Consider the following 26,849-nt stretch of genomic DNA (forward strand, 5'->3'; position numbering starts at 1 on the left):
TGGACATGAACACCAAGTTGGTTTCATTTGTTTCCAAGCTTTCTAAAAGATGCCTGTGGTGATGGTGTTCATCTGACAGCAGAGGCTCCAGAGGTCCCCTGTGGGGGCTTCAGCACTCATGTCCACCCCACCAGGCAAGGCCCCACGGTGGTGGAGGGCCTGTCTGGGCATCAGCCATCTGATCTGGATTGAGCACTCCCTGTTCTTCAGCCCTCAGCAAGGTGCTCGACCTCTCTTTAACTGCACTTTCTTCATTTATAAAATAGGAACAATTTTATAAATGTGATGAGACCTAAACACGATACTGTATGTCAAGTGCAGAATGCCATGCCAAATAAAAATGTTAAGCAATAAATGTTGATTGTTCTGGGTTTCTATCCCACGATAACTTAATTACTTCATAGCTTCAGAAAACGGATTTTTAACAATCTCAGAATCTTTCTGTTTTAGTACCTTTGTGTGGGGTACCACACACATTTCCATTTAACATGGCTTCTGTGTAAAAATGTCTTTTTACCAGATCTCTGCCTATTAAAATTATGCCTATTTTGTAAAGTTCTACTCAATTTTCTCCACTTTTTTTTCTTGTTTTTTATTGTTGGTATCTGTTTCAATCAAACTTGTGTTGAGCACCTACTACCCCCACATGGGATGCACTGCTTAACACAACTTTCTTTATGAATTAACCTCAGAGTTAAGAATATGCCCTATAAATTTATGTCTCTTAAACTGAGCTAAAGAATGTCCCTTAAATTTGAATTGTGGAATTTATTTGCTCTTTTTCCTTGTAGAGAATATCATAGTCAGCTTTTCTCTTATTGGAACCATTTACTGCTATTTTAAAGTTCCCCAGTTTTTTCAGACATTATTGATCTTTTTAAGGTAGAGATAATTAGTACTGATTAGCAAAGAGGCACACGTACCAATAATCTTAACTAGGTGGATGCAAAATCAAAAGGACTGGAAATTAAGGAAATGAAACTTAATGCTGTTCCATTTTGTTTAAAACTAGGGCTAAAAGTTTTTTTAGACAAATAGAAAATAATGCCTTTCATTCCAGTTTTATAGTGAAATAACTTTCCTGATACTGAAGTGCCTTTTTAGCTTTACTAGTAGATGTCAATTGCCTTTTATTTATTATGTTTTTTGTGGTACTGGGGATTGAACTCAGGGACATTCTACTTCTGAGCTATTTCCCCAGCTATATATATAGTCTTGCTAAGTTGTGGAGGTTGGCCTGGAGCCTGTGATTCTCGTCTCAGCTTCCCAAGCACTAGGAGTACAGGCATGTGCCATCATAGCTGGCTTTATTTATTTATTTTAAATAAGAAGCATGTAGAATTGTGGTTCTTCTCTTTGCATCCTTGGTTGACTATAGTTGCATGTAAACATTTCCTTTGGGATGCTATTTATTATTGCCAAGAAACATTTGGAATTCCTCATAAGCTAGTAGTCACCAAGGCTCCTGCCTTGAACATGCTTCTGCTTTCAATAACAAGCCCCCCCTGCTCCAGCCCTGCCCAAAGGTGCTTTAGACAGGACTCATTCGAAGTAAGCAGATATGTGCCAGGTCTGGGAAGTAATTAGATTGCTTTGTAGCTTAGTTTTACAAGCCTCACTCAGTATATGGATTCTTAAATAAACAGTAAGAAAATTCTATTACAAAGGATGGCAGTCACATACAAATCCTCCAGTATAATAAAAAGTAATTAAAGATGTTATTCAAGTGAGGCAAGATTCCTAAACACAGACCTACAAGGCTCTGCTACATTTTTGTATTCTTTCTAAATATCAGAACATGTTAAGTACATTGTTTACTGTTATTATTTTTTATGCATCAAGTGGTCTGGAAGAGAGCTTCTTGGGAAACAAAGGGGCACAGGGACTCTGTCCTTTAGGGACTGATTTGAACTATGTTCATATTTGCCTCTGCCTAAAAGAAGAGAGAAGAAACTATTAGTGTGAGTCTCCATCTTAAATATGCTTTCATCTAGTAATTTCAACAGTGGCAGCAGCTGCCCACACTGTGAATGAGGCACTGTGAGACAGGTCCTTACCACCCGCTCCCTGCACACAGCAGTGCCTGGTTCTCATGCAGGCTAGTAGTCTCTGCATCTTCTCAGTTTGCAAATGCTATAGTCACTTTCGTTTGTCAGCCTCCAGTTTCTTGAGATCTCTTTCTCCAAAGTTCCTTCCTTAGTTTTCAGTTCTTGAGTACATCATTTAAAAATACATTAAAAATAAAAAATAAAAATAAAAATACATTATTGTACACGCGTGTAATCCCCACGCTTGGAAGGCGGAGACAGGAGGATTGTGCAGGTTCGAAGCCAGTCTTGCTGGCTTAAGAGATCCTGTTTCCAAATAAAAATATTTTAAAAAATAGGTCTGGGAGTGAGTATAGCCCAGAGGTAGAAGGGCTTCCAGGAACCCCAGTACCACCAAAAAAACAAAACAAAACAAAACAAAACAAAAACCCATTATTATTATATTTTGTGAAAAGAATAGATCAACTAAGATATACCCTCTTCACACATTAAGTATGCAATAGAGCATTGCTAAGTATAAGCATTATGAGGTATAATATCTCTTTAGGATTTACTCATCTTTTATAATAGAAAAATTTTACCCTCTGGCTAACACCCTCCCTGCAGCCCCTGGAAACCACCATTCTGCTCTGTGTCTATGAATGTGACTATTTTAGATTCATATAGGTAGCATCTTTTAAATAAAAGAGCAAGATAAAATTTTGGAGGTAATGGATAGGTTTATGTCATAAATTGTGATGGTTCCACAATATATAACCTTAAACCCATCAGTTTTTTTTTTGTTGTTTTGTTTTTGTTTCTTGTGGTACTGGAGATGGAACTTAGGGGCATTGTACCTGCAAGCTACACTCCCAGCCCTATTTTTTAGTCTTTATTTATTTATTTATTTATTTATCTATTTATTTATTTATTTAGGTGGAACTGGGGTTCTTGGAGGCCCTTCTACCTCCGGGCTACACTCCCAGACCTATTTTATATTTTTTTATTTGGAAACAGGGTCTCTTAAGCCAGGGCGGCTGGCTTCGAACCTGCGCGATCCTCCTGTCTCTGCTTTCTAAGCGCGGGGATGATTTTGCGTGTGCCATCACGGCCAGCTAGTCTTTTTATTTTTGAAACAGGGTTTCACTGAGTTGAGAAGGGCCTATCTCAGTAGCTAAGGCTCTCCACAAACCGGGATCCTCTGCTCTCAGACTCCAAAATACTGGGATTACAAGCGTGGGCCACCATGCCCGGTAAACCCATCAAGTTTTACACATTAAATATATATAGCCTTTTGTATGTTAATAATATATTAACAAAATGGTTTAAAATATAAGCTAAGATTTGTCAGAGGTTTGGTTATAGAGTATCCTTGCCACTTTTTTTGGCCTTTTGATGAATTGCTTGTGAAGATTGATTTATGTGTTTTGAGAAATCTCAAAGTTGAAATACCTTTTCGGGCAAAAGTAATTCACCTGCTACCCCTTGAGCATTAATAAGGACTAGCTAAGCTTTAGCTTTTCAAGTCAACAATGACTGAGAAAATACTGAGCTTACTTAGTCCACTTGAACATCAGTAACAACTTAAGGCACATTGGATTGAAATAATTTCATGTGTATCTAACAAAAGGATTTTACCCTCTAAATCCTTTAACCCAATTCACCAGTACTCACCTGATTTGCCATGGGAAAAGAGATATCTCCACAAAGGGGTTGTTTAGAGTTCCCAGAGGGAGGGGGAGCTCGATTCAGGGCACGTGAAGACCTTGACATACATGACAGAAAAGAATCTGAGTGCGTGCCAGCAGAAGCACAAAGAGTTATTTAAGAAAGCAATAAAGACACACCAGGTAGGAATGTGGCCATCTTGAGGGTGAGACGAAGGTCCCCACCTACTCTTTTAAAGGAAGCCTGGTGAAGGGTGGTTGTGGGAGGGTAGGTAGGAGTGACATCAATCTGGTGATCTGCAGATGGTTTACGGTTATCGGGGTTCCTGGATCTTCTTTTAAAGGAAACTGGGTGAAGAGTGGGTTAGGTAAGGTATGTGAGGTTGACCTAAATAAAGTGATCTCAAGACAGGTTATGGTGCTCTGGCCTGGTGAAGGGTGGTTGTGGGAGGGTAGGTAGGAGTGACATCAATCTGGTGATCTGCAGATGGTTTACGGTTATCGGGGTTCCTGGATCTTCTTTTAAAGGAAACTGGGTGAAGAGTGGGTTAGGTAAGGTATGTGAGGTTGACCTAAATAAAGTGATCTCAAGACAGGTTATGGTGCTCTGGCCATTCTCAGGATTCTTAGGCTTAGGGGTCTCCATTTTCTGATCAATAGATAATGTTTGAGACATCCCCTAAATTGTAGTTTTCTCATAATATTGTCTCTCTCTTTGCTTAAACTGTTTATTGGGAGGTTAATTCATAGTGCATAGGTCCATTAATGGATTTCACAGAAATTTGAGAGTGGCAGGGCTGAAGAAATATGAGGAACTTACAAAGAAAATTTTGTTTCCTTGTCTTTCCTTTATGTCTCTTTTCTACCCATTCCTAAAATTTATTCTATTCCACCTTACCTGTAGCTCTTCACGTTTATAGTGAAGTGGTTATTTTATGCAGAATAGTGTTTATCAAGAGGTAATCTGTCTTTAAGTTCCAGTTAACATCCACATCACCACAGGCTCTTCATTCTCCCTTCCACATTTGTTAAAGGGCATCATTAGATCCTGAGAGGGTGTTAGAGACCAAGAGCCTCTGCTTGATGTAAAAAGTATATGCATCGGTAACTTGATTTACAAGGTTGAAGGAAAGGAAAACCAAAAAAAATTAAAACTAAAAATCGGTGCAGTTTAGGAGTTGAGGGTATAGCTCAGTAGTAGAATGCTTGCCCAGCATGCACAAAATGGTGATTTCAACAGCACTACCTCAAAAAGCAGAAGATGAACCTTATAAACTGTCAAGCCAGTAGCACCTATTTAAGACGTTTTAAAAAATATTACAGTTTTAAGCTTTTATAGCCTCTTATATTTAAAGTAAGAATACCTTTTAAAAGATGTACTTTAATCCAAAATCTTTCTGTGATAGAAAATTATAGGGGATTTTAAGTTTGGAGTGTCATTTTGAAGGTTTACTCTGGTATTATGTTCATTAATATAGTAAGCATACTAAAAAGTAGAATTGTACTCTGCGTGAACTCGAGAGATGATAAAGTAAGTATATATATATATATACATATACACATATATATATTTTTTTTTGGTGGTACTGTGGTTCCTGGAAGCTCTTCTACCTCAGGGCTACACTCCCAGACCTATTTTATATTTTTGAAACAGGGTCTCTTACACCAGCGCGGCTGGCTTTGAACCTGAGCGATCCTCCTGTCTCCGCCTCCCAAGCGTGGGGATTACAAGTGTGCGCCACCACGCCCGGCTAAAGTAAATAGGATCTTATAGGAGTCAGAGAAAAAAATTATGAAAACTCAATGGGGAGTTATGGTAGTCCATGTGTATGTGGCTTGGATCATCCCTGCCTCCTGATGTTCACAGTATCGTAGAATCTCTTCCCCTTGAGGAAGGCTTGGATCTAGCAGCTTATTAGAACACAGAAAAAGTGAAGAAAGAACCAATTACTGAAAGTGGCTAAAGTGACTAGAGAATCCTAAAGGGTTTGTCTCAACAATGGGGATAAGCAAAGCCCAATTCTAGCTGGGCAATAGAACTTGTAATTTACTGGTATATCTTTTCTGTGAGTATACTACTACTAAATGAAACAAGTAAAAATTAGAAACAAATCTGAAATCACCTTATGGTAGTGATGCATATTTCATCAAAGACTATTTTAATTATTTTTAGATTCATTTTAGCTCCTAATATTTGAGGACAATACAGAGCTAATGAATCAGAAACAGCTGAGTGTGTCTGCCACAAAAATACGATTGTAAACTTGGCAAACAACTTTTCATTCAACTGCTACTGATTTGCTGCCTGTTTTTTTAACAGTATTGATAGTATATAGTTCTAGGATTAAAATAAGACTATAATGCAGTCAATAGAGTCGATGTGAAAATGTTCATCTGAGTTCTCTTTAACATGTATGATAAATGCTAAATCATTTAGGTTAACTCGGTGATATATAAGCCATGTCTAGCCTAAATGCAGAAAATACTGACAACAGTAAGAATGATTTTCTAAAAATTGATCCTAATAGTTACAATATTTATTTAACATAGGGAGGTTGAGCTTTGCATTTAATATTTTAGCACAACAATTCTCTAGATGTAGTTTGGTCTTAATAGAAGTCTAACTGGACTAAAATGCTTAATTCTTAACTATTGCCCTTTAAGAGCTTTTGAGTACAAGCCAAATCAATACAACAGTAGAAAGACATTTTAATAAAAAGTTCTTAGCATTGGAAGTATAAAAAACTCATTACATTTTGGGAATTAGATTTTCTTTCTGAGTATAATTGGAATGGAAGTATTTTATTTGGCTGATGACAGTGCTATAAACCAGCTCTGTAGTAGACTTTGACATCTGTATTTACAGCTAGATGCTATTTTGCAGACCTTCACTTTGGGTTGAAATATAATCATGCTTTCATATGTTTAACAAGGATCCGAATCTTTGCATCTTCTATGCTATACCAAGCAGAGTGCGATTAGATGAAAGTTATGTGGCATTAAAAATTAAAGCACACACATATTATCTAGATAAACTAGAGAATCAAAATATTTGCCTAGGAGCATCCTGCAGACCTCTCTGAAACTGAGACTGGCTTGCTGTCTTCACTCTCTCTGGTTATCCAAAGGCTGAGGCTGCACTCTTCCTTAACTCTCTCCACTTTGTGTTTTCTCTGTAATTTAACAAGTGAGGTAAAATCTATTCCATTTTTGTATTTCTAGAACATGGGCCCTTTTCTTTGAGAATCTTCAACTACTCACTAAGGGTAGAGGGATACAAAAATATCACTGTAGTGGACCAGTTGTCCAGGTATTAGAGTCCTTATGCCTGAAGCATTCAAATGCCTTCCTGCCAGGGAATAGGCATTCTACTAGGCCCTGAGTATAAAAAGATCAGAAATAGCCTTCCAGAACCTCACCATGGAGTGTAAATAACACACGATGTGATCAGGGCACAATGAGAGAGAAGAATATTGGTACTATCACAGGAGCACACAGCACAAGGGGCAGAGTGGTTTGCCTGTGGGCAGAGGAGACAGACATGCCAGATAGAAGAATCAACCTGGCCAGACTCAGGGATTTGAGAACATCATATTGAGCAGTGTGGCATAATGAATAGAAAATTTACTAGAAATGCATGTCCTAGACTTCTCTCTGCTGATTAAAGTAGCCCTTCAGATGATTCTTGGATGCACCAAACTTCCAAACCACTGTGCTAGCTGAGTCAAATCCCATTGTGTGTACAGAACACAGTTTTGTAATCCATTATTCTGCGGATGGACACCTAGACTAGTTCCATAATTTAGGCTGTTGGAATAGATGGAACTAGACAATATTATGCTAAGTGAGATTAGTCAGTCTCAGAAAGTGAATGGTTGTATGTTTTCTCTCATATGTGGAAGCTAGAGGGAAATTGGGTTAGAAAAGAGACTTTAGCTGAGGCAGGAGAGAATCCAGTGGAGTGATGGAGGAGGCAAGAGGGTAGGGAGGAGACCTGATGCAGGCAACAGTTCAAGTAACGCTGTGCACATGTACGAAATCATCATTACCAACCTCAAAGCCATGTATGGGGAAGGGGAGGGAGTGGAGTGGGCTCCAGAGGGAAACACACCAAGCTCTGTGTGCATTTATGTTCTTGTCACTCTTATGATGTGCAATTACTATGCACAAATGAAAGTAAATTAAAATAGAAAAAAACACTGTGATAGATAATGGGAGATCTACAGACTTAAGTTCTTTTTCTCCTAAAGTCAATGGATCTTAAACAGGGAAATGACATTACTGGATTTTATTTTATTTATTTTGTGTGTGGGGGGGGGTACTGGGGTTCCTGGAAGCCCTTCTACCTCTGGGCTATACTCCCAGACCTATTTTATATTTTTATTTGGAAACAGGGTCTCTTAAGCCAGTGAGGCTCCTGTCTCCGCCTCCCAAGCACGGGGATTACAAGCGTGCGCCACCATGCCCAGCTCTGGATTTTATTTTTTTAATCTAAAGAGCTATAAGCAAGCAGCGTGGAGAATATATTAGTGCACACATGATAAGGGCTGAAAGAATGGGATGGCAGGGAGGAAATGCCACTGGGTGATGCTCAAGAGACTGTTACCATAAAGCCGGTGAGAGGAACAGGGCAGGAACCGAAGAGGGGCAGTGAGTACAGATTTGAAAAATATTAAGAAGAGCTGCTTACTCATTTTCAGATGACTTGTCAAGTCCTACTGTTATTTATTATTGTCTAGCTCAGTGTAGGCTCATGGATCATTGCTATTCCTTTTACTACCTTTTCACTTTGCTTTTAGTGATGGTCACTGGAATCTTCTAAGCATAATCAAAACATAGTGTTTCTTACGCCCAAGTGATCAATGCCATTTCTGGAGAAGATGAAGCAATTGGTTAGGTTTCTGTCTCCAGTATCTAGACAGGATTGTGTCCAAGTATTTCCTCTGGCCTCTAGCCAGAATTTCCATTAGAAGCTCTAATTCATTTGAGCAAAATTACTTTTATAGTAAGCATGATTGCTCTCTTGGTGTAAATAATATTTTTGTTAATTCTCTAAAAGGAAAACAATTAGGGAATTGTTTAGCAGCTCTTTCAGTGGTTTCAGATTTGTGGTCCTTACACAAAGGTGTTGGATTTACTGCATTTCCTACTCATCTTTATCACATACTATATGAAGCAGTCCAAGTGTAGCATAGCTTAAATACATACAAATTCAGATGATGGTGAAAATAAGGTGCAAGAACCACACTACTCATGTCCCCAGCATTTATTGAGTCCTCTACATGTCAGGCACAGGCAAAGAGAAATACCACCGCCCCTTTTTTATTGGTACCTTGTAGTCATATGTCTTGAAGTTCAGGATGATGGAGGCACACGTGCACACAGGACTTTTTGAGCCTTCTCCCAGTTCCCACCCCATCCTTACACTCTCCTCACTTTCCTGTGCTCAACACATTGATTAGCTTTGTGTCTGTACATCATGACCATTGAGGTATCTCTCTCCTCCAGTCTTCCTTCCCCCTCTGGCCTCCTTCAGGTCCACTGCCCATTTTCCATAGACCACTTGGAAGATGAGCTTTCAGGACAGTGTTGGCACAGGTGCGGAGGGATGTGAATGCTCCTATAGTCTTGATGGAGAAGTGACTGGGCAATGTGTATCTACACAAAGTGTATATCTATCCACATAATCTAATTCAGACGCTTCACTTCTAGGGTTTGTAGGAAACTAGCCTGTGGAAATCATTTGAGCTGTAACAGACATTTGTATGTAATGTTTTCCAGAAATATTTAAATAGAAGAAAAATATGAAATGCATATAATATATGACAGTGGGATAATATTTAAAGAATATAGCTATTGAAATGTTTTAATTGGCTTGGTGTTGTGGCACACACTTGTAATCCCAGTACTTTGGAGGCTGAGACAGAAGGATCTTAAGTTCGAAGCCAGCCTCAGCAGCTTAGTGAGACCCTGTTTCCAAATAAAATATAAAATAGGTCTAGAGGTGTAGCTCAGAGGTAGAAGGTACTGGGTTCCATCCCCAGTACCACAAAAAAGGAAATGTTTTAAGAGTAATAAGCATATTTATCTAAACATATTAAAATATAATTTACTTTAAATGTATTAAATATAGTGGTATACATATTTAATTTCCCTATAAAATTTTGACATGAAAGAAAAGCTAGATACTAAAACATATACAAGCAAAAATGGAAAAAATTATGGAGCAATTTAAAAAAACACACAAAAGTGTTAACAGATGGAATTATTGGTGATTAAAGTACTTCATTATATTTCTCTATTTTAAAGTTTTCTTTAACAAAAATTATTCCTCTAGTCAGAAATAATACACTGAAATCACAGTGAAGTGTTTATAGGTTTTACATCCATGAAAAATAACTTTAAAAAGTTGTATTGATGCCTTTTAGAGTGGCACACGCTTCTAATCCCAGCGTTCAGGAGGCTGAGACTGGAGGATCACTGTTCGCAGACAGCCTCAACTATTAGTGAGGCCTTCCACAACTTAGTGAGACCCTGTTTCAAAAATAAAGAATAAAAAATAGGGCAGGGGGTGTAGCTTTGAGGTCGAATGCCCCTGGGTTCCATACCTAGACCTGCAAAAAATAAAAATAAAAAGTTGTATTGACAAATAATAATTGTACATCTTCCCGGGCTACAGTGTAATGGTTTGGTATATTTATACACTGTGTTTTGATCAGCTAAAGATACTTAAATTCTCTATCATCTTAAACATTCACCATTTCTTTGTGATGTTAACATTAAAAATCTTCTATTTTGGATTATAGGGATATCACCCTCTGTGCAGTAAAACACCAGCCCTTACTCCTCTCTGTGACTTTGTTTCAGTGCAGCAATGTCTCCCTAAGCACTGTCCTGTGGGCCCTGGCCTCTGGAAACCACTGTTCTGCTCTCTGGATCTATGAATCTAGCTTTCTTAGATTTCACAGGAGTGAAATCATGGTTTTTTTGTCTTTGTGTCTGGCATGGTTTTTCTCAAGTATGGTTTTCTTTTGTGTTTATATTTCTTAATATGTCTTCTGAAGTCTGTCCTTTTTCTGTCCAACTATCCTCTATAACTTAAGTTAGTAAATGTACTACTTTAGTTGTGTATTTCAAATTATTTGTTTTGCTTGACCTTGAAAAATTTTGGCAATTTCTACATCATTATTGGGATGGACAGTGTTTGGGGAGAGGATGGAGTAGGCAGGACTGTACAAAGAGCCTATTTATCTAATTTTCCAGGATAATAACTTTGCATTTATCAAAACAATAATAATGAAAGTAATAGTTTATATTTACATGATATTTACTATGTTCCAGTCACAGTCACAAGAAATTTCCTCCATATTAACTCATAGATGGTAATATAATAATCTAAGAAGTGAGAATATTATTATTCTCTTTTTAAAGAAGAGGAAACTATGGCAGAGATATTAGTGATTTGCCCAAGACTGTACCAATCACAAGTGGTAGAACTAAAATTTAAGCGCAAAAACAGACCCCCAAACCCCATGTCTTTGCCCTTTCTAGTTCACACCCTGAGCCATTGTCAGCTTAGATGGAAGATATGAAAGCGATCCTCAAAAGTGTGGTCTGATGAGCCAGGTGCTTAGCGCCCACCTGTAATCCCCGTAAGTGGGAGGCTGAGAAAGGAGGATTGTGGTTCCTGGCCAACCTCAGAAACTTATGGTGGCCCTCTACAACTTACTGAAACTCAATGTTCAAATAAAAAGTACAAGGAAGGAAAACTACAGGCCTATATCTCTGATGAACTTGGATGCAAAACTATTAAACAAAATACTAGCAGTATGTATTCAAAACCACATCAAGAAAATCATACACCATGACCAGGTAGGGTTCATCCAGGGATGCAAGGCTGGTTCAACATATGAAAATCAATCCATGTAATTCATCATATAAACAGAATCAAAGACAAAAATCACATGATCCTCTCAATAGACGCTGAAAAAGCATTTGATAAAATTCAACATCCATTTATGATAAAAACACTGCAGAGAATTGGAATAGAAGGAACATATCTCAACATTATTAAGGCAATCTACAATAAGCCCACTGCCAATATCATATTAAATGGGGAAAAACTTCAAGAATTCCCCCTAAAAACTGGAATGAGACAAGGATGTCCACTATCACCACTTCTTTTCAATAAAGTACTAAAGACTCTAGCCAGAGCAATAAGGCAAGAAAAGGAAATCAAAGGAGTACAAATAGGAAAAAAAAGAACTCAAGCTTTCACTATTTGCAGATGACATGATACTATATTTAGAAAACCCAACGAACTCAACCAAAAGGCTTATAGAACTGATCAACAAATTCAGCAAAGTATCTGGATACAAAATCAATCTTAAAAAATCAGAAGCTTTCCTGTACACCAACCATAAATCCACTGAAAAAGAAATTCAGAAAACACTTCCACTCAGGATCTCCCCCCGAAAAAATAAAATAAAATACTTAGGAATAAACTTGACCAAGGAGGTAAAAGATCTCTACAAAGAAAATTATAAAACACTGAAAAAAGAAATCAAAGAAGATCTTAGAAGATGGAAAGATCTTCCATGTTCATGGTTGGCAGAATAAATATCATTAAAATGGCCATCCTCCCAAAAGTGATCTACAGATTTAACGCAATGCCCATTAAATTATCAAGATCATTCCTCACAGACATAGAAAAATCAGTCCTTAAATTATCTGGAATAACAAAAAGCCCAGAATAGCCAAGGTAGTTCTCAGCAACAAAATCCACGCAGGAGAAATCACAATACCTGACTTTAAACTATACTACAAAGCCATTGTAATAAAAACAGCATGGTACTGGCAAAAGAACAGATATATAGACCAATGGAGCAGAATAGAAGACCCAGAAACAAGTCCACACACTTTCTGCCAATTGATTTTTGACAAAGGGGCCAAAAACATACACTGGAAAAAAGATAGCCTCTTCAACAAATGGTGTTGGCAAAACTGGTTAACCATATGAGGAAAATTGGAAATTAATCCCACTTTTTCACCCTGTAACAAAAGTCAACTCACGATGGATCAAAGACTTAGAAATTAAACCAGAGACCTTGAAGCTCCTTGAAGAGGGCATTAGGTCCAACACTGCAACACATAGGCACAGATAAACATTTCCTCAACAAGACCCCAAAGGCACAACAAATTAAAAGGCAAATCAATACATGGGATTGCATGAAACTGAAGAGCTTCTGTTCAGCAAAGTAAACTAACAAGAACCTCAATCGAGAGCCAACAGAATGGGAGAAGATTTTTGCTACCTACACCTCCAATAGAGGACTAATATCTAGAATATACAGAGAACTCAAGAAACTCAACACTAAGAAAACAAAGCATCCAATAACAAAGTGGGCAAATGAACTAAATAGACACTTCACAAAAGAAGAAATTCAAATGGCCAATAAATGCATGAAAAAATGCTCAACATCACTGGCAATCAGACAGATGCAAATCAAAACTACCCTGAGATTTCACCTAACTCCAACTAGAATGGCAATCATTCAAAACACAAACAACAGATGCTGGCGAGGATGTGGAGAAGTGGGAACTCTAAGACATTGTTGGTGGGATTGCAAATTAGTGCAACCACTTTGGAAAACAGTATGGAGAATCCTCAGAAGAATGGGAACAAATATACCATTTGATCCAGCAATACCACTTCTGGGTATCTACCCAAAAGATAGGAAACCAAACTACCAAACTAATGCATGTGCATCTATGTTCATAGCTGCACAATTCACCATAGCCAAACTATGGAACCAGCCAAGATGTCCATCAACAGATGAATGGATTACAAAACTGTGGGATATGTACACAATGGAATTTTACTCAGCCATCAAAAAAACCCTCAATTACATCATTTTCAGGGAAATGGATGGAACTGGAGGACATTATGCTAAGTGAGATTAGTCAGTCACAAAAAATAAGAAATCAGATGCTTTCCCTAATATGTGAGAGTTAGGGAGAAATGGGCCATAGGAGGAACTCTTGAAAGAGGAAATCCTATAGAGGAGCAAACAAGACAACCTAAAGGAGGAGAAAGGAGGGGGGAAGAGGAAAATCTCTAAAACACACAATGTACTTAAACATATCGAAGTCAATCACTAAGCCAAGCAAGGGAGGGAGAGACTGGGAGGGAATAGGGTGGGAATTGGGTAGGGGTTAAATCAGCGATGAGTACATGTTTGTACACCCATGTTTTTTTACCCCAATATGATGTTTGAATATAATGCACCAATAAATATTTTAAAAGAAAAAAAAACAAATAAAAAGTAAAATACGGCTGAGGGTGTAGCTTGGATGCAGAGTGCCCGTGGATTCAATTCCCAGCCCTATAAGAGAAAAGAAAAGAAAAGGAAAGAAAAGTAAAGAGAAAAGAAATAAAAAAAGTGAAGCCTGAGGAATGGCATTGGGGAAGTCCTCACTGATTCCGTAGACATAGGCCCTCAATTTTCATGTTGGCCTGCTCTTCCGGATCCAAACTCTTGGGGTATAAGAAAGCCTGGCATGTGTAAGGTAAGTCAAGTATAAATCTAGTGCATCTTCTTGCTTATACTTTAGAGTGAGGTTGGTTTTATATCACACACTGATATCAACATAGCATCTAATACAGGTTAAGAAAGTATATGAATTTTTATCATAAAATGATGAACTTCAAAAAACCTAAGCACTGTGAGATATATTACAAGACTTCAAAGAGAGAATTTATATTTTCCTTTGCTATTCAGAATGGAAGATACTTCACTTGGAAAGTTTGCAAGTTGGATTTGAGTAAATGGAAGCTGGTAAAACTATAATATTTTCAAGGATTAAAAAGTAGACTTACAAAAACTATCCAATGAAGCCACAAAGATCATCAAGCCCACTGAATAGGGAGGAAACTGAGATCTAGAGAAAGTCAGTGACTGACCTGTTCAAGGTTGTTCTAAATAGCAAGACTATAACCACTATTTGGATATTCTTGGGACTTTTTCAGTGGTCTCTAGTTATTGAAGAGCAGGTAATATAGTTAATAGTGTCATTATTTTCTTTAAAAATTAGCAATATATTTCATGTTTGCGAATGAGTAATTCAACTGGGAGGTGAGAGACATTCATATTAACTGCAAAATGTGAAAGCATCCCAAATTATATTCCCATAAAATCCTAGTCAGTTCCTGAGTGTTTCCTTGTGATTAGGTTTTATAATCTGGTCTTGATATACACTGACTCTTACAGGAATCATCCTATATATTTTTTCTTTTTCTCTTCTAAATACTTGATCCTTCACCATGAATATAAAAAGTAATGGTTTTCTTGAGCAAAGAACCAGTTTCTTAATTCTAAGTCTAATACAAGTCTTAGCTCTGACAATTTCAGTTCAATAAGTTTATCTGCTGCTCTCTAATTAGGTCAAGTCAATTTATCTTTGGGTCTCATTTTGCTCAACCATGATGGGTATGGCCTTAAATTGAAGCAGGAAAATTTTTCACTTTGAATTTCCTTATTCATGAGAAAGCTTGCTCTAAAGAGATTTGAGTATGGATAGATGAAGCCAATCAACCATGTGGAACGGAATTCTGCTTCTAGATGTCTCTCTTGTTTTGGAGAGGCAGATGTTAGGTCTTACAATAATTGTATTAGTTTTATTTTTTCTTTTGTAATAAAGAAAAAGCCTTTGGAAGAAATACTAATCTGATTAACACTACTAAATAGTCTGCCTCTATTTCAACACATGGCACAAATGATAACTTAAAATCCATCTATAATATCACCAGTGAAAGACAAGATGCTGAGGAGTCCACATTAGCTGATCCTACATTCTAAGCTCTGCACGTTAATCACAAAGAGGCCAATTCTAAAATTCCCATTATATTGCATAAATAGAGTTTTTGGTGGAGTCCACATTAGCTGATCCTACATTCTAAGCTCTGCACGTTAATCACAAAGAGGCCAATTCTAAAATTCCCATTATGGTACATAAATAGAGTTTTTGGTGATACTCATTGAATTCCATGTTTATATACTCCCCACTTGGTTTTGATGGGCTAAATAAAAGAGCAAGAAATGCAGAGAGATTAAAGAAAATCAAAATGAGTGGATTAAAGAGCCATAAACCTTAATATTTTAAACTCTGCTAAAATAATTGAATGTTTTTTTTAGGAGGCATTTGAACTTTTAAGACATTAAATAGGAACTTTATGTATTTCAGGGTAATTTTATGGTGGCATAAAATTTGAATGCATTTCAAATGAAAATTTGAATGAGTGGGCTTTAGTTATTATAGGTGACAAGTGTTAGGCTGCACATTGAGTACATAAAAGGTGACAGGAAGTATATTAAAATTGATTGTATATAAATTTCTTTGAAGTGGTAATTAAGAGTCTATTTCTTGAAGCATCTATGTTAAAATAAAAGGTCACTCAGGTCCATTGCTTAGTGATAGCAGACTTCAATCAGACTGTATCATATTGACTCATTAAAACACAGCTTGATCATGATAGACCTTTATCCTGAGCCTACTCCTGTTAGCACTTCCCATGAGTATTTGGAGAAACCATTTAATTGCTGTTTTAAAGTTTTATTCAAGCCGGGTGTGGTGGCGCACGCTTGTAATCCCAGAGCTTGTGAGGCTGCGACAGGAGGATCACACAGGTTCGAAGCCAGCCTCAGCTACTGAGTGAGGCCCTCAGCAACTTAGTGAGACCCTGTTTCAAAATAAAATATAAAATAGGTCTGGGAGTATAGCCTGGCGGTAGAAAAGTCCCTGAGTTCCACTCCAGTACCACACACAGAAAAATTTATTCAAAAAGGGACTAGCAAATATTTTTATCTTCTCATTTCCAAAATGCAAAAAAACAACTCACCAAAATATTTTACTTTGTCAAACATGTATTTTGACCAAATTTCGAATGCCACGTGATATTTACATTGAAAGTGATCTTTAACTTAGGTATTACTAATAGATTTCTTATATTTCTATGGAAAATTACTATTATCATAATCATGGGAGACAAGATAATTGTATTGCATAGAATATTTTTCCTATTTGTATTACCAAACAATAATTTAAAATAATTAACTGTGGATTTTAATTGTTTACTGAGTAGACATGTCACAATATTACTCAGTATATTCTACTTTGAGAGACTAATTGAGTCCAGTCTTTACTTGGAGTGCCAGTGGTGCCACTGACAGTTATAGGAGATGCAATAAAAGTTTAGTAAAGGAGTAAACAGTTTGATAATTAGCATGCCAAATTGCTACTTCCTCTGTGTATTATTGGTGGTCATCATTTGCTAAAACACGTTTTAGTATTTTTTTTTGTATGTGTGTTGCATCTAATAAAAACTGAATGAATGGAAAAATGGTATGGTGTGTGTGTGTGTGTGTGTGTGTGTGTGTATATATATATTATATTCAACACATATATAAAGAACCTAAACACCAATATATACATATATACAGTAACATATATAATATATTCTTAACTCATGTTACTTCATTGAACAGTTCTGAATTAACATTAAAAAATTATTTATTGAACTTTATTATATGACTACATAAGTGAAGAGTGAGCCCTAATAGCTGGTGAGACCAAAAAAACTTACATTTGATAAACTGATAAACGTGTTTACCAAATCATTTCTATGTTAATTCTTTTCCTAATTTTAAATATGATTTGAGATCCATCTCTTCATTGCTTTTCTAAGCCTGGCAATGGCACCTTTCCTTGGAAGTTGCTGCAATGTGCAGAAAAACATCTTTCCTCAAGATACAATTCAATCTGAAATGAAACTAGAAAAAAAATTCTCCTATGACCAGCATTCAAGTTCAAAGCCATTATGAAAGTTCACGTGCTATAGACCCCACAGACTTGGACACTTAATTTTAGTTTACTAAAATGAATGAATTAAAACCATTTTGTTACATCAAAATCTTAACCTACCCTCATGAAATAGTCTAGCATTAAAAAAAAGAGCAATAAATTTTGTAGAGTGATTTAGGGCTAACCAAATGTGTCACTTTGCCTGCTTTTTTAAGAGTAATAACACATCTTAACCTGCTTATTCGTCCATGTGAATAGCTAATTACAAAAGGATGACAGATATAAACACATAAATCTAACACTTATCATCTTTCAAAGTCACAAACATAATTAATCGGAAAATATTGGGGACACACATCGTTTGGAAGTCTACTGAAAATATTCTGTCTTCAGATTTTAAAAAGCAAGCCCATTAGACTAGAGCTGACTCATGCAAGATGATTCAAATGTCGGTTCTTAGTCCAATTAACTAGTGGAGTAAGTTACAGTTTGCAATTACCATTTTTTGCCTGCCTAGCAATGTTGCTGTCTCCATTTGCTTTGAACTGTTAATTACAGTTCTCTGCATCTTCATTCTTAGCCCAGCAACAAGAAACAAACAGTCTTATTTCTACATCCAGTTTTCATAAAACTCCCCTACTATTTCTACCACCACTCTCTATACCAAATACCATGGATAGTACTTTTCTCTCTTCTCTGTTGATTGACCATTTTGCCAATAGTCAACAGACACTGGCAATGTTTATCTATTTGTTAAAATAAGAGTTCCTTTCCTTTTTCTTCTGTATCAGCAACTATTTTGATAACATGTTCCAGAAAAATGCATCCATTGATTTGAGTCATTAAAATTTGTCTCTGTATTATTCTCCCACTAAATCAGTAACAGCACAGTTAAGATAATTCTAAGCAACGTAATAAAGGGATCCTCAATAAGGCAGTAGATGTATATTTGCTGAGTTAAGACAGCATACTTCAGCTAACATGAAATATATAGAGAAGAGAAATTAGAAGGAGAAAAGAAGTATATGTGTCTTAAAAATGGCATAGGTATGTTATTTTGTCTACCCAATGCCAATTCCATATGGTCAATTTTATCAAATCTTATAAATAAATTAGTAAAGCACACAAATTTGAAGTCATTTTGTATAAATTAGGACTTGATACATTTTCAAAGTAGATAGAGAGCATTGTAGATTCATTAATTTTTTCAGCATACTTAAATATGATCTATTAGAGTGTCCAGTAAATGCACATTATTTTTGATTGCTTATTTGTTGAATACAAGAGGTGCACTGGTACAGAATTCAAAGTTGAAGAAAATGAAGTTCCGAAACAGTCATGGACTTGGTAATGCCATTCTATGTGACTGTGACCTACCTCCTTAGAATTTCATCTCATGACTGGCAAAATGGAAGTGTCTATTCAATAGCAGGGTAGAATTTCATTTTTATTTTCTATACATCATGCAAAATTTTGTTTGTCATATAGTTTGGTTGCAGACAAAATAAATGGTTTTTATTAAGGCTCTGGTAAACATGCTTGCATGATTTAGTCTACAGAAGGTACACTCAACTTTACGCAAAACAGAAGGCATTCAGTCATGTAAAAGGAAAATTTAGCATCACCCTTGGGCCCTATGTTCTTAATGGAAATGTGCACAGAGCCAGCTGTCTCTTGGCAAACATTGAGGGTAGAAAGCATTTGGTGCCCTTGGCTTCAAAGGTATGACTTCCCCCAAGGTGCTCACTGAGTCACCGTTTATCAGCCCATTACCGAAGCCATCTTCATGCAGATGGCCTGTCTCCTCATGCTTCTTTTTGCTACAACTATCATGACCAGTATTAATAGCAGTTATTATAAGTAATGTTTTTGAGTTCTGCATAGCGTGGGTTAGTAAAATTGTTTACTTATTTTTCTTTTTCAATTTACTTTGAAGACACATTCTGATATATTTCATCATAACAAATATGCAGATGTAATGATTGTACACACTTTCCAAGCTCTTTTGAAATGAATTAAAATTCAACATGCCCTTTATTCTCAGCCAATTTCTGTTTATTTTTGGCAAACTGAGGCTGACAAAAAGTTAAATGGATCTATTGTATTTTTTACCAGAGTGTATCATTTATTTGTATTTAAGAATGTGTGTTTTTATAGAAAGAACATTTGAATAAGAAGTCTGGTTTTTAGGATGATGCCTACCACTCTCTGATTCTATGAACTACATTAAGTCAATTCACCTTTCTGAACTTCAGCTTCATCTTTGGGTAAAATAAGAAGTTTTACTTGGATCATCATAGTTTAAATTTTTCAATAAATTCTTACCTTATATATTTAGTTGACTTTAAAATAATTATCTCCCCTCTATATTTTTCTTTCTTAATAATCCTTGGCTATCTAATACTTGTCCAATGAGTGATTCATTGAATCAGTTAATAAGTAGTAATTAAGCACCTACTATGTTTTGGTCACTGCATGAAAGGCTGAGATCACAATGATAACAAAAATGTCCTTTTTCAGCTTCTTGGTAAGTGGGTGAAACAATAATAAAAAATTTAGACTAGTATAACCGGGCGTGGTGGTGCACACTTGTCATTCCAGCATTGGGGAGGCTGAGACAGGAGGATCCAGGTTTGCAGACAGCCTCAGCTGCTTAGTGAGGCCATTTGCAACCCAGTAAGACCTTGTTTCGAAATAAAGAATAAAAGTAGGGATAGGGGTGTAGCTGGAGGTAAAATGCCCTTGAGTTCCACCCCCAGTACCAAAAAAAAAAAAATTTAGACTAATGTAAAATTACAATTGTGACGCGTGAGGCAACTGGAGAGTAGCATGGTGGCATGATAATGAATAATGAGAGACTTCCCAAACGATAATTACAAAGGTGAGTGCTAGCTGGAGCTATGTCTGCGAGGGTTAATACTTTCTATAGGAAAGAGCAAATGGGAACAAGATATGCAATTAGACAAGACTCAATAGGGGCCTGGTAATGTAGCCATTTTCTGACCCTGTCCATTCCTGTAGAAACACTAACTTAGGGTTTGGGGTAAAATCCAGAACTCATGGAACTTACAGTTTAGAAGAGCAAAGGAAATTCTCTAATGTACATGATGTGCATTAACAAACATATAAATGTCAATCACTTGCCGGGCATGGTGGTGCACACTTGTAATCCCAGCATGCTGGAGGCTGAGCTCGGAGGATCACGGTTCGCAGACAGCCTCAGCTACTTAGTGAGGCCCTCTGCAACTTAGTGAGACCCTGTTTTGAAATAAATAATAGGGCAGAGGGTGTAGCTTGGAGGTTGACTGCCCCTGGGTTCCATCCCAGACCCACACACAAAAATTGTCAATCACTAAGCCAAACATGAAAAGGAGGGAGGGATGGGGAATTGGGTGGGAATTGGGTAAGGGCTAATTGGGTGATGTGTGCATGTGTATCTCCACCATCTTACACCCCATTAATATGTATGACTACAATGCACCATCAAAATGGATTACAAAACTGTGGGATATGTACACAATGGAATTTTACTCAGCCATCAAAAAAAACTCAATTACGTCATTTTCAGGGAAATGGATGGAACTGGAGGACATTATGCTAAGTGAGATTAGTCAGGCACAAAAAATAAGAAATCAGATGCTTTTCCTAATATGTGAGAGTTAGGGAGAAAAGCGGAGCAAACAAGACAACCTAAAGGAGGAGAAAGGAGGGGGGAAGAGGAAAATCTCTAAAGCTCACAATGCACTTAAACATATCGAAGTCAATCACTAAGCCAAGCAAGGGAGGGAGGGACGGGGAGGGAATGGGGTGGGATTTGGGTAGGGGTTAAATCAGAGATGAGTATATGTTTGTACACACAAGTTTTTTACCCCAATAAGTTGTATGAATATAATGCACCAATAAAAAAATTTAAAAAATTTTTTTTAAAAAGAAGAGCAAAGGAATCAAGTCAGACTATTTGTGGCTTCCTGTGAGCTTTTCAGTAGCATTTGGAAGACTAGTATGGGGGGGGGTGTTCCGCAAATTCTGGATGTGGTTACATCTTGATGCATTTGGTGTAAGGTTCTTGATAAGTCTCATGCTGTTTAGCAGATAGCTACCAGTTCTTAGGTCTTGAGTTTGGCTCTGATCAGCAAGGCTAAACCTTTTTCTGAATCTCAAAGAGTGAGTTTCTTATCTTTGAGACAGTTCCAATTAGCTTAGTAAGCATTTCGAGGACCCATTAGATGCCAAGAACTTTTCTAAGAATAAAAAATAGCCAAGCCAGGCACAGTGATGCATGCCTGTACTCCCAGTACTTGGGAGGCTAGAACAGGAGGGTTGCAAGTTCAAGGCCAGCCTCAGAAAATTAATGAGACCCTGTTTCAAAATGCAATAAAATAAAAATAGAAGGGGCTGGGAGTATAGCTCAAAGGGAGAATGGCCTCTGTGTTTAATTTCTAGTACAATAAAAAAGAATATGTAGCCAATTAAGATGAAGTTCCAGATCTAATGATCTCAAAGTACAGTTCTCTAGCAATTTCAATCATGTCCTAGTTTATAGAACTTGAGAAAATGCAGAAATATTTAGTTTTGACTTTTAGAAATAATCTCAGGAAAGCTGGGCGTGGTGGCAAACGCTTGTAATCCCAGCATTTGGGAGTCTGAGACCGGAGGATCGCGGTTCGCGGACAGCCTCAGCTACTTAGTGAGGCCCTCTGCAACTCAGTGAGACCCTGTTTCTAAATAAAGAACAAAAAATAGGGCAGGGGGTGTAGCTCGGAGGTCAAATGCCTCTGGGTTCCATCCCCAGACTCGCAAAAAAAAAAAAAAAAAAAAAAAAAGAAGAAATAATCTCAGGAAAACAATATGGAAAAATTATTTATAAAATACATTTAATTTCAAATGGAATAATATAGCTATGCTTATGTTTATCAAGATAAATATAATTATTCCTGTTCAACTTTTACTAGCAGGCACTATCTAAGTTTTATAAGGGCTGAAATTTTTTGCCATTGAACTAAGTACTTTTAAAAACTTAATACATTTTTGGTGAATGCAACAAAAATCACTGTTTGAGGTAATTCTTATGTTAATTAGCTAAATTTAGTCATTCTACGGTGTACATAGGCTTCACAATATTGCATGGGGCACAGTAAATAGGTACACTTTTTGTCAGTAGGAAAATGATGTTGTGTAGGCCCTAGCTAAACAACGTATCTCATACCTATAGGTGACATGAAAGTTAATAGGTTTTATCGTCCCTGGAAGCCCCCCCCCCGAATCATTAAATCTCTAACTGGCTGAGCATACTACATAGGAATGCCCAGAGCGTGATCGGACCTTTATCTCTAAAGCTCTTTCCATGCTTTCTTCCTGGTCTACTTTCACCATTTTACCTTGACTCTATTAAAACAAACAAAAAGCACATGTATGGAAGGAAAGGGGCCAGACCTGAGTTGTCTAACCACCCTCCTGTCTTCCAGCTGACTTTTTTTTAGTACTTTTATTGTTGCAATGTATTTATACATCATAGTGAGATTCAAAGTGATACAAGCAGACACACACACAGCACTTGGTGTGTTTCACGGCCTCACTTCCTAGGCCCACCTTCCTTCCCCTTCCTCCCTCCCCATACATCATGCGTGTTAGTGAGACTGGTAGTGAAATCTTGTATGGGCGTAACTTCTTTGAACCGTTCCCTTCTTCAGTCCTCAGTGTTTCCCTCTCCACCTCCCTCCCCAACCCCTTCCACTATTTTGCTGGTTTATTTCTTTATTTGACTTCAGTTTTTGTTCTGGGGTCCACCCTTGACTTTCTGAGACTGGCTGGTCTCACTTAGCATTATGGTGAATAATCAGAAAGTTAACTTTGCCTACTGAAACAGCAGTTTGTATTCTTTTTCAGGTCAGGCGGCCTTGTTTTATGTAAGGCACACTAGACATAATTTAAGAACACTCTCTGAGGTTCCCTGGAGAGTGGGGCGAGAGCTCTGAGTGCCCGGGGAAGGGGTGAGTCCTGTGGTCAGAAATGCTTGGCCTCCCTTCAAGCAGAGGCAGCGGGGCAGCTCCACCAATGCAGAAAACTGAGCAGAGCTGAAACTTGGCATTACCTTAGGATCGCTCAGAATTAATTGAAAGGCACTCTCAAAGCCTTCCAGTCATAACCAAAACAGAAGTTAGAAAATAAGCATAAGAAATAGGTTGATGAGAGGCACTCAGAGAATGGAGAGATATTTTGCTTATTATAATTGAATTTAAATTATCTAGTGGAATTACTTTTTAAGAGGAAATTTCATACCATACAATTTCTCCTAATTATCTCACTTAAACATAGAAGCCAAAGTCATTTGTCCATAGTCCTTAATGTTCATTTTACGTGTGGAAATGGGCACGCGGAAAGAAAGCTCATTAGTACAAATGGAATAATTCCTCCTTAATCCTCTGGTAGTACACATTATTTGGGGCACATGAACAGCAGCTTCCTTTCCTACTAATTATGTCATTTCTTAAACATTGTGCTGATGCTTGATCAACAGCTTCCATCACATTTGGCAGTTACTGTTTTAATGTTTCGTGCCTATTTTGCTGTTGTTTTACTTAGACACTTTTTCTATGTTTTTTTCCTGTTCAATTTTTCTTGACATGATATCAGAAATTAAACACATCTGCATTCCCAGTAACATATAGGATTTGAATGAGGTTGCTATTTCTGGCTCTCCCTTATGAATAATATTTTTGTTTGATCTTGGCAGTTCATACAGTGCTTCAAATAAAGGATGCTAGAGATCAACTAATTTACTATTGAATGCCACTGTTTAAAAAAACTCCTACAACCACTTTTCTACATATGTGATTCGGGGGTACTGAGGAGTAAGCCCAGGGGAATTCTACCTCTGAGCTACACCCCCAGACCTTTTTATTTTCAAACAGGATCTTGCTAAGTTGCTGAGGCTGTCCTCAAACTTGAGATCCTCCTGTCTCAGCTTCCTAAGTCCTGGGATTATAGGCATGTGCCACTATGCCTGGCCTGTGGTCTTCTTCTGGTCATATTTTATATTTGTGAATCACTTTAAATGAGAGTCAGTGTGTAAAAAAAAAAAAAAAACAATAACCCTGAGCTACTCAATATCTACAGCTTAGGTATCAAAGATATTAGACTTAGTTTTCAGAAACTAGATTATATATCAAATTCTCCTCAAGTCTAGTCTTATTTAAGGCTTTTTACATACTTTATAAACCTTATATTGGATCTGACAGTATTTAAGAAATCTGGTTATTTTTCTAGCAATCCCACCTGATCCCCTTGGGGGAAATCTCAACACTTATTTTGCTCTCCTGCCTAGCAAGGACTCCCTTCTCCCATTTTGATGTGGCACTTCTTTGACGATCTCTCACCCACGTGGTCCTGATGGAGCTGTCAATTGTGATGTTGCTGTCCTTCATCTAAAGGTGAACACGTGACCCAAGCTAGACGACTCACATTCTCCTTCTCCTCATTTCCAGTCTTAAACAGTGAGACAAAGGATCAGAAACAACTGGATTTTCCCTTTCTTTAAAGAGATTGTCTATTGATTTAGGCTTCTTAGTGCTCAGAACTTCCCTGCCTCCTACCTTTAACTGGCTACTGTTCAGTGTTCCTGTGGTTCTTTTTATTTTCAGAATAATTTTTAATTTTTATATACTTTTATTGGTGCATTTAGTCTCACATTATCATGTACATCATTTTCACAGTGACATACATGCACACAGCGACCCTGCTGCCTCCCCATCTCCCTGAGACATTGGTATTTTCACATATGTGCACACAGCTGGTGGTAGTAATTCCTTCAATGAATCTGTCTTCCTCCTCCCCTTCACCCAGACCACCTCCTTGGCTCTATTGAGGTTTCTCCTCCATTATCTGGAGTCTCTCAGGTATCCCCCTTACTCCCTCACTTCTGTATATTAGAGAACACATATGACCCTTCACTTTTGGTGATCGGCTAATATCAATTAACAGTTTTCTCAGATCCTTTTATTTTCTTGCAAATGACACAATTTTGTTCTTTATTGCTGAGTATAATTCCATTGTGTAGATGTCTCATAATTTTGTAATGCATTCATCAAAATCCATTCATTTGTAAACCAACATCTAGGTTGGTTCCATAATTTGGCTGTAAACTGTGCTGCTATTAACATAATGCATATATTACTGTAATTCTCTTATTTCAACTTCTTTGGAAAGATACCCAGGAATGGTTTAGCTGGATCATATGGCGGATCCATTCCCAGTTTTCTGAGGAATCTCCACACTGATCCCCATAGTGGCTGAACTAACTTACATTCCAACTAACAGTTTAGAAGGGTTCCAGTTTCTCCACATTGTAGCCAACATTTATTATTTTTTGGCTTCTTGATGCTTGCCATTCTGATTGGAGTTAGATGAAATCTCAGTGTAGTTTTGATTTGCATCTCCCTGATTGCTAATGATGTTGAACATTTATTGGCCATTTGAATCTCTTCTTTTGTGAAGTGTCTATTCAATTCAATTGTCCATTTCTTGATTGGGTTATTTGTTTTTTTTAGTGTAAAGTCTTTTAGGTTCTTTGTATATTCTAGATATTAGCCCTCTATCAGAGGGATAACTGGCAAAGATCTCCCATTCAGCAGGCTTTCTCTTTAGACTCTTGATGATTTCCTTTGATGAGCAGAAGTGCCCACTATCATCACTCATTTTCAAAAAAGTTTTTGAGATTCTTGCCAGAGCAATAAGACAAAAGAAGGACATCAAAGGAATTCAAATAGGAAAAGAAGAATTAAAATTATCTCTATTTGCAGATGACATGATCTTATATTAAGAGGACCCAAATAACTCAACCAAAAGGCTACTTAGAGCTGTTTTTAAAAAATTTAGCAAAGCAGTGGGATACAAAATCAACCTAAAAATCAATAGCTTTTCTATATGCCAACCATAAATCCACTGAAAAAGAAGTCCAGAAAACAATTCCATTTGCAATATTCTCAAAAACCAAAAAAATACCCTGGAATGAACCTAATCATAAGAGCTGTAAAAGACCTCTACAATGAAAAGTATAAAACACTAAAGAAAGAAATTGAAGATCTTAGAAGATGGGAAGATCTTCCTTGCACTTAGATAGGTAGAATAAATATCAACATACCATTCTGCCAAAGGTAATCTACAGACTCAGTGCAATTCCTATCAAAATAACACTGTCATTCTTCACAGACCTAGAAAAATCAGTTGTAAATTTTGTACAAAGAAACAAAAGACCTAGAATAGCCAAAGCAATTTTTAGCAATAAGAACCATGCAGG

At 37.1% G+C, this 26,849-nt stretch overlaps 1 protein-coding gene across 2 annotated transcripts in view; it reads left to right on the forward strand.

Annotated features, from left to right (window-relative positions):
- PRKG1 (protein kinase cGMP-dependent 1) overlaps window positions 1-26,849 on the forward strand; it is a gene marked incomplete at both ends in the record, with an annotated part of 1,321,419 nt that overhangs the window by 529,159 nt on the left and 765,411 nt on the right. The gene's annotated exons all lie outside the window — the stretch shown is intronic.

This window comes from Muscardinus avellanarius (genome assembly GCF_963383645.1).
Source record: "Muscardinus avellanarius genome assembly, chromosome: 4".
Classification (NCBI taxonomy): Eukaryota; Metazoa; Chordata; class Mammalia; order Rodentia; family Gliridae; genus Muscardinus; species Muscardinus avellanarius.